The 8979-nt window shown below is 53.4% G+C and overlaps 3 non-coding genes across 3 annotated transcripts in view; all 3 read right to left on the reverse strand.

The window, feature by feature from the left end:
* Nucleotides 1–1561, reverse strand: part of LOC126326696 (large subunit ribosomal RNA) — a 4222-nt gene extending 2661 nt beyond the window's left edge. Inside the window, exon 1 of the ribosomal RNA XR_007560851.1 lies at nucleotides 1–1561. This exon is cut by the window's left edge and continues 2661 nt beyond it. This is a non-coding gene — a ribosomal RNA (large subunit ribosomal RNA).
* A 188-nt stretch (nucleotides 1562–1749) lies between these two features.
* Nucleotides 1750–1904, reverse strand: LOC126326702 (5.8S ribosomal RNA). The gene has a single exon (XR_007560857.1). It is a non-coding gene; the product is annotated as a 5.8S ribosomal RNA (ribosomal RNA).
* Nucleotides 1905–2275: 371 nt separating this feature from the next.
* Nucleotides 2276–4168, reverse strand: LOC126326692 (small subunit ribosomal RNA). The gene has a single exon (XR_007560847.1). It is a non-coding gene; the product is annotated as a small subunit ribosomal RNA (ribosomal RNA).
* Nucleotides 4169–8979: the final 4811 nt, after the last annotated feature.

Consider the following 8979-nt stretch of genomic DNA (forward strand, 5'->3'; position numbering starts at 1 on the left):
TAAGCAACCAACGCCTTTCATGGTTTCCCATGAGCGTCGATTCGGGCGCCTTAACTCGGCGTTTGGTTCATCCCACAGCGCCAGTTCTGCTTACCAAAAGTGGCCCACTTGGCACTCCGATCCGAGTCGTTTGCTCGCGGCTTCAGCATATCAAGCAAGCCGGAGATCTCACCCATTTAAAGTTTGAGAATAGGTTGAGGTCGTTTCGGCCCCAAGGCCTCTAATCATTCGCTTTACCGGATGAGACTCGTACGAGCACCAGCTATCCTGAGGGAAACTTCGGAGGGAACCAGCTACTAGATGGTTCGATTAGTCTTTCGCCCCTATACCCAGCTCCGACGATCGATTTGCACGTCAGAATCGCTACGGACCTCCATCAGGGTTTCCCCTGACTTCGTCCTGGCCAGGCATAGTTCACCATCTTTCGGGTCCCAACGTGTACGCTCTAGGTGCGCCTCACCTCGCAATGAGGACGAGACGCCCCGGGAGTGCGGAGGCCGCCGCCCCGTGAAGGGCGGGGAAGCCCCATCCTCCCTCGGCCCGCGCAAGGCGAGACCTTCACTTTCATTACGCCTTTAGGTTTCGTACAGCCCAATGACTCGCGCACATGTTAGACTCCTTGGTCCGTGTTTCAAGACGGGTCGTGAAATTGTCCAAAGCTGAAGCGCCGCTGACGGGAGCGATTATTCCGCCCGAGAGCATCCCGAGCCAACAGCGGCGCGGGTCCGGGGCCGGGCCAGGTAGGTCCGTCATCCGGGAAGAACCGCGCGCGCTTGCCGGGAGCCCGAGCGCCCAAAGGGGCGAATCGACTCCTCCAGATATACCGCCGAGCAGCCAGCCAGGACACCGGGGCTCTGCCCAACAGACGCGAACCGAGGCCCGCGGAAGGACAGGCTGCGCACCCGGGCCGTAGGCCGGCACCCAGCGGGTCGCGACGTCCTACTAGGGGAGAAGTGCGGCCCACCGCACACCGGAACGGCCCCACCCCGCGGCGAGTGGAAAGGCAACCGGACACGACCCCGCCGCGGATTGCTCCGCGCGGGCGGCCGGCCCCATCTGCCGAGGGCGGGGGCCAGTGGCCGGATGGGCGTGAATCTCACCCGTTCGACCTTTCGGACTTCTCACGTTTACCCCAGAACGGTTTCACGTACTTTTGAACTCTCTCTTCAAAGTTCTTTTCAACTTTCCCTCACGGTACTTGTTCGCTATCGGTCTCGTGGTCATATTTAGTCTCAGATGGAGTTTACCACCCACTTGGAGCTGCACTCTCAAGCAACCCGACTCGAAGGAGAGGTCCCGCCGACGCTCGCACCGGCCGCTACGGGCCTGGCACCCTCTACGGGCCGTGGCCTCATTCAAGTTGGACTTGGGCTCGGCGCGAGGCGTCGGGGTAGTGGACCCTCCCAAACACCACATGCCACGACAGGCGGCAGCCTGCGGGGTTCGGTGCTGGACTCTTCCCTGTTCGCTCGCCGCTACTGGGGGAATCCTTGTTAGTTTCTTTTCCTCCGCTTAGTAATATGCTTAAATTCAGCGGGTAGTCTCGCCTGCTCTGAGGTCGTTGTACGAGGTGTCGCACGCCACACCGCCAGCCGGCTGTGCACGCTACCGAGAAAGTACCGGTATGCGAACCGCCAGGCGACGGGCGCGCATCGCACGTTTAAGGAGACGCGGCCGGCCACACAGGCGACCACGACACTCCCACGTCTCCGAAGCGGGACAAACGCCGCGCGCTTCAGTATACGTAGCCGACCCTCAGCCAGACGTGGCCCGGGAACGGAATCCATGGACCGCAATGTGCGTTCGAAACGTCGATGTTCATGTGTCCTGCAGTTCACATGTCGACGCGCAATTTGCTGCGTTCTTCATCGACCCACGAGCCGAGTGATCCACCGTCCTGGGTGATCTTTTCCTTTTCAGTCTCCCACTGTCTCTTTCAAGACAGTAGCATTTGCGGGACTGAGGCGTCTGACGGCCCCTGTTCCACTATTTTTTTTGTGTCCAACGGCCTCACAGCCGATGGGCGTCGTACGGCTCCACACCGGAGCGGACAGGCACTCGGGCGAACGTCATTCAAAACCGGCGCCAGGCGCCAGGTACCGCAGGCCAGCCGCTCCAGAGCTTCAGCGCTCGTACCACACAACAACAACAACAACAACACTTCCGCTAGTTTTGAGAGGCACGCGTGGTTCCGCACGCGGCGCACGGCCACTGCCGTACAGGTAGCGTGTTGCGCGACACGACACGCACATCGAAAGACATGCAGTCTAGTCGGTAATGATCCTTCCGCAGGTTCACCTACGGAAACCTTGTTACGACTTTTACTTCCTCTAAATGATCAAGTTTGGTCATCTTTCCGGTAGCATCGGCAACGACAGAGTCGATGCCGCGTACCAGTCCGAAGACCTCACTAAATCATTCAATCGGTAGTAGCGACGGGCGGTGTGTACAAAGGGCAGGGACGTAATCAACGCGAGCTTATGACTCGCGCTTACTGGGAATTCCTCGTTCATGGGGAACAATTGCAAGCCCCAATCCCTAGCACGAAGGAGGTTCAGCGGGTTACCCCGACCTTTCGGCCTAGGAAGACACGCTGATTCCTTCAGTGTAGCGCGCGTGCGGCCCAGAACATCTAAGGGCATCACAGACCTGTTATTGCTCAATCTCGTGCGGCTAGAAGCCGCCTGTCCCTCTAAGAAGAAAAGTAATCGCTGACAGCACGAAGGATGTCACGCGACTAGTTAGCAGGCTAGAGTCTCGTTCGTTATCGGAATTAACCAGACAAATCGCTCCACCAACTAAGAACGGCCATGCACCACCACCCACCGAATCAAGAAAGAGCTATCAATCTGTCAATCCTTCCGGTGTCCGGGCCTGGTGAGGTTTCCCGTGTTGAGTCAAATTAAGCCGCAGGCTCCACTCCTGGTGGTGCCCTTCCGTCAATTCCTTTAAGTTTCAGCTTTGCAACCATACTTCCCCCGGAACCCAAAAGCTTTGGTTTCCCGGAGGCTGCCCGCCGAGTCATCGGAGGAACTGCGGCGGATCGCTGGCTGGCATCGTTTATGGTTAGAACTAGGGCGGTATCTGATCGCCTTCGAACCTCTAACTTTCGTTCTTGATTAATGAAAACATACTTGGCAAATGCTTTCGCTTCTGTTCGTCTTGCGACGATCCAAGAATTTCACCTCTAACGTCGCAATACGAATGCCCCCGCCTGTCCCTATTAATCATTACCTCGGGTTCCGAAAACCAACAAAATAGAACCGAGGTCCTATTCCATTATTCCATGCACACAGTATTCAGGCGGGCTTGCCTGCTTTAAGCACTCTAATTTGTTCAAAGTAAACGTGCCGGCCCACCGAGACACTCAACAAAGAGCACCCTGGTAGGATTTAAACGGGGTCCGCCTCGGGACGCGAAAGCACCCCTTCGGCTCGCCCCACCGGCAGGACGTCCCACGATACATGCCAGTTAAACACCGACGGGCGGTGAACCAACAGCGTGGGACACAAATCCAACTACGAGCTTTTTAACCGCAACAACTTTAATATACGCTATTGGAGCTGGAATTACCGCGGCTGCTGGCACCAGACTTGCCCTCCAATAGATACTCGTTAAAGGATTTAAAGTGTACTCATTCCGATTACGGGGCCTCGGATGAGTCCCGTATCGTTATTTTTCGTCACTACCTCCCCGTGCCGGGAGTGGGTAATTTGCGCGCCTGCTGCCTTCCTTGGATGTGGTAGCCGTTTCTCAGGCTCCCTCTCCGGAATCGAACCCTGATTCCCCGTTACCCGTTACAACCATGGTAGGCGCAGAACCTACCATCGACAGTTGATAAGGCAGACATTTGAAAGATGCGTCGCCGGTACGAGGACCGTGCGATCAGCCCAAAGTTATTCAGAGTCACCAAGGCAAACGGACCAGACAAGCCAATCCGATTGGTTTTGATCTAATAAAAGCGTCCCTTCCATCTCTGGTCGGGACTCTGTTTGCATGTATTAGCTCTAGAATTACCACAGTTATCCAAGTAACGTGGGTACGATCTAAGGAACCATAACTGATTTAATGAGCCATTCGCGGTTTCACCTTAATGCGGCTTGTACTGAGACATGCATGGCTTAATCTTTGAGACAAGCATATGACTACTGGCAGGATCAACCAGGGAGCTGCGTCAACTAGAGCTGAGCAGCCGGCCGCCCGGGAGTGTGTCCCGGGGGCCCGCGCGAACACGCAAGCGTCCGCTCAATTATTCTGCAAACAGGAGGAGGCCGAGCTCCCCTGCACGATACACCTCGAAACCCTCTCAGGTCCCGGCGGCGCGCAGCGCCGTCCTAGGTACTTGGTCGGTTTCGAGAGAGGCGCAATCGCCCGGAGTTAGGCGAGTAGACGGTTTTAGTGAGAACACCCTTGCTCCCAACTGAGCTTGCCGCTGCCGACAGAGGCCCGGGAGCGTGCTGTCGTGGCATTGCCGGCGGGAGACAACACGCGCCACCTATGGTGACCGGCAGCTCCAACGCCAGCGCCACACAAGGGCAAAGCCCCACTTGGGTGCAGAAGCGAACTCTCCCAGCACAGCGCACGCGCCAACACGTCCGCACAACTGCGATACAAACCACCTGCGAGAACCGCTGGGGCGACCGAGCAGCAGACGGCGTCGCGGCGCCGAGTGCCAGGCGGCGGCGCATCCTCAACGCACACAGTCCTCAATCAGACCAGCACACTGCAGATGTCCACCGCGCTTCGCACCGGGCTCGGCTGAACCAACTTTGGCCGCCAGGCGCCGCGTGCAGGGTGCGCCGCAGCGTAGCTGCGCCGCCTGCCGGGCCCGTCGGCTGGCGCTCCTGCCACTCGGCGCCCCCCACCAGCCGCCTGTTGCGCGTGCGCCCACGCAGCGCGCGGCCAACACGCCGGGCGGCCCCCCTTCACCGGCCGGGAACAGTCCCACCAAGCCACCGCCGCGTATCGCTTCATACCCACATGGGCCTAGTCACGTGTGTGGATGTGGCGGGTACCGCTGAAACAACCGGTTAATAGCTGTACCGATCGTCGCCATCACAGATTCACCTCCAGCGTGAACAACCGCTCAACAACGGATTTCCAGTTCATTTGCGTATCTTGGGCAGTAAACGTAGATGTCCACCTACATTTGCGAATTCAACAATTCTTGCATGCCAGGATGTCATGTGTCACGACACGCTACATCAGACCACATACACACTGCGACATGTGCAGAAGAGAACACGTGGAAGGTGGCCCGCGCACGTATGCGATGTCCCTTCCGCGATCCACTGTCAACCGGCATCTGCGGCATGTCCCAGATATGGAACGCGGTCCACCAGGGTAGCACTTTGTGTGAGGCAATACGACAAAGTCGGAATACACGCGTCACTACATCAGACGGCTCACGCTGACCTGACCTGACCTGACTCACCGCACCACCACCCCCAGCGACCCAGGGTGACATACAATGCGTTCGTACGTTCCTCCCACACGCCTCTACGGCGTACCACAGTGCAACCTAGCTGTTATTGGGAGACGAGACAAGTAGCATCGAGCACATCATATGGAAATTGAGATTCGACACCGTTGGGCACAGCCAGCGTACGGTCACACGTATCACACTACTTCACTCTGTACGTAACGACCGATGATCGGTACAGCGTGTGGGTTACGCGTACGACATCAGCGGACAATGGACACAGACCATACCACGACGTACACTGAGGGCGTCGACATCTGAATGCAACTGAACAGCTGCGAGGCTCATTTAACACTCAAACGCCAGACCGACCAGCTTGAGAGGACAGAGACACAAAGAGGGGGACAGAGGGAGGGGGGGGGGGCGATATAGTCCTATTGCAGTACAATTGACAGTGGATAGCGGGAATATGTGGAAAGTAAGCAACACTCGCAAGACATCTACATGAGGATAACAACGACACCAGAGATTCCGAGCAGTGAACTATGTTAGGCAAAGGGACAACGTGGGTTAGGTTAAGGGACAACGTGGGTTAGGTTAAGGGACAACGTGGGTTAGGTTAAGGGACAACGTGGGTTAGGTTAAGGGACAACGTGGGTTAGGTTAAGGGACAACGTGGGTTAGGTTAAGGGACAACGTGGGTTAGGTTAAGGGACAACGTGGGTTAGGTTAAGGGACAACGTGGGTTAGGTTAAGGGACAACGTGGGTTAGGTTAAGGGACAACGTGGGTTAGGTTAAGGGACAACGTGGGTTAGGTTAAGGGACAACGTGGGTTAGGTTAAGGGACAACGTGGGTTAGGTTAAGGGACAACGTGGGTTAGGTTAAGGGACAACGTGGGTTAGGTTAAGGGACAACGTGGGTTAGGTTAAGGGACAACGTGGGTTAGGTTAAGGGACAACGTGGGTTAGGTTAAGGGACAACGTGGGTTAGGTTAAGGGACAACGTGGGTTAGGTTAAGGGACAACGTGGGTTAGGTTAAGGGACAACGTGGGTTAGGTTAAGGGACAACGTGGGTTAGGTTAAGGGACAACGTGGGTTAGGTTAAGGGACAACGTGGGTTAGGTTAAGGGACAACGTGGGTTAGGTTAAGGGACAACGTGGGTTAGGTTAAGGGACAACGTGGGTTAGGTTAAGGGACAACGTGGGTTAGGTTAAGGGACAACGTGGGTTAGGTTAAGGGACAACGTGGGTTAGGTTAAGGGACAACGTGGGTTAGGTTAAGGGACAACGTGGGTTAGGTTAAGGGACAACGTGGGTTAGGTTAAGGGACAACGTGGGTTAGGTTAAGGGACAACGTGGGTTAGGTTAAGGGACAACGTGGGTTAGGTTAAGGGACAACGTGGGTTAGGTTAAGGGACAACGTGGGTTAGGTTAAGGGACAACGTGGGTTAGGTTAAGGGACAACGTGGGTTAGGTTAAGGGACAACGTGGGTTAGGTTAAGGGACAACGTGGGTTAGGTTAAGGGACAACGTGGGTTAGGTTAAGGGACAACGTGGGTTAGGTTAAGGGACAACTTGAGTTAGGTTAAGGGACAACTTGAGTTAGGTTAAGGGACAACTTGAGTTAGGTTAAGGGACAACTTGAGTTAGGTTAAGGGACAACTTGAGTTAGGTTAAGGGACAACTTGAGTTAGGTTAAGGGACAACTTGAGTTAGGTTAAGGGACAACTTGAGTTAGGTTAAGGGACAACTTGAGTTAGGTTAAGGGACAACTTGAGTTAGGTTAAGGGACAACTTGAGTTAGGTTAAGGGACAACTTGAGTTAGGTTAAGGGACAACTTGAGTTAGGTTAAGGGACAACTTGAGTTAGGTTAAGGGACAACTTGAGTTAGGTTAAGGGACAACTTGAGTTAGGTTAAGGGACAACTTGAGTTAGGTGAAGGGACAACTTGAGTTAGGTTAAGGGACAACTTGAGTTAGGTTAAGGGACAACTTGAGTTAGGTTAAGGGACAACTTGAGTTAGGTTAAGGGACAACTTGAGTTAGGTTAAGGGACAACTTGAGTTAGGTTAAGGGACAACTTGAGTTAGGTTAAGGGACAACTTGAGTTAGGTTAAGGGACAACTTGAGTTAGGTTAAGGGACAACTTGAGTTAGGTTAAGGGATAATGTGGTACAACCACAGTTAGGTTAAGGGATAATGTGGTACAACCACAGTTAGGTTAAGGGATAATGTGGTACAACCACAGTTAGGTTAAGGGATAATGTGGTACAACCACAGTTAGGTTAAGGGATAATGTGGTACAACCACAGTTAGGTTAAGGGATAATGTGGTACAACCACAGTTAGGTTAAGGGATAATGTGGTACAACCACAGTTAGGTTAAGGGATAATGTGGTACAACCACAGTTAGGTTAAGGGATAATGTGGTACAACCACAGTTAGGTTAAGGGATAATGTGGTACAACCACAGTTAGGTTAAGGGATAATGTGGTACAACCACAGTTAGGTTAAGGGATAATGTGGTACAACCACAGTTAGGTTAAGGGATAATGTGGTACAACCACAGTTAGGTTAAGGGATAATGTGGTACAACCACAGTTAGGTTAAGGGATAATGTGGTACAACCACAGTTAGGTTAAGGGATAATGTGGTACAACCACAGTTAGGTTAAGGGATAATGTGGTACAACCACAGTTAGGTTAAGGGATAATGTGGTACAACCACAGTTAGGTTAAGCGATAATGTGGTACAACCACAGTTAGGTTAAGCGATAATGTGGTACAACCACAGTTAGGTTAAGCGATAATGTGGTACAACCACAGTTAGGTTAAGCGATAATGTGGTACAACCACAGTTAGGTTAAGCGATAATGTGGTACAACCACAGTTAGGTTAAGCGATAATGTGGTACAACCACAGTTAGGTTAAGCGATAATGTGGTACAACCACAGTTAGGTTAAGCGATAATGTGGTACAACCACAGTTAGGTTAAGCGATAATGTGGTACAACCACAGTTAGGTTAAGCGATAATGTGGTACAGCCACAGTTAGGTTAAGCGATAATGTGGTACAGCCACAGTTAGGTTAAGCGATAAAGTTGGTTAAATTTGGTATTGTGTGGGAAGGGTGCAGAGAGAGAGGGGGGGGGGTGGATAGTGGTGGCAGTACGCGGATGCCTGAGTCACCGTCAGATACGTCACGTCGGTTCGATGCTTGTAGCAAGAGGCTGGCGGATGTGTGTCTCTCACTTCTGCAATTTTTCATGTGGTATAACACGAGGGCGGGGGATGATATTTGGTGCCCCTCTGTGTAGGATGTGTGTTGGTGGTGTTGATTTATCTGAGCAATGGTAGTTGTCGGAGGAGTGGGGTATTGTGCTTTTATAGGTGGACCTACTGCTCTGGTTATCATAGTGTCGACGGTGCAATGTGGCAGAGAGGATGCACTCGACATTGTCGCATTCCAGATGTTTACGTATTGTGTGTCTCCGTTGCAGGCCGAGAGTGGTGCATGTTCGAGTGTCTGGCTGACGTGCGAAACACGCGATCTAGTGT

The sequence above is a fragment of the Schistocerca gregaria genome, unplaced genomic scaffold (assembly GCF_023897955.1).
Source record: "Schistocerca gregaria isolate iqSchGreg1 unplaced genomic scaffold, iqSchGreg1.2 ptg001001l, whole genome shotgun sequence".
Taxonomy (NCBI): domain Eukaryota; kingdom Metazoa; phylum Arthropoda; class Insecta; order Orthoptera; family Acrididae; genus Schistocerca; species Schistocerca gregaria.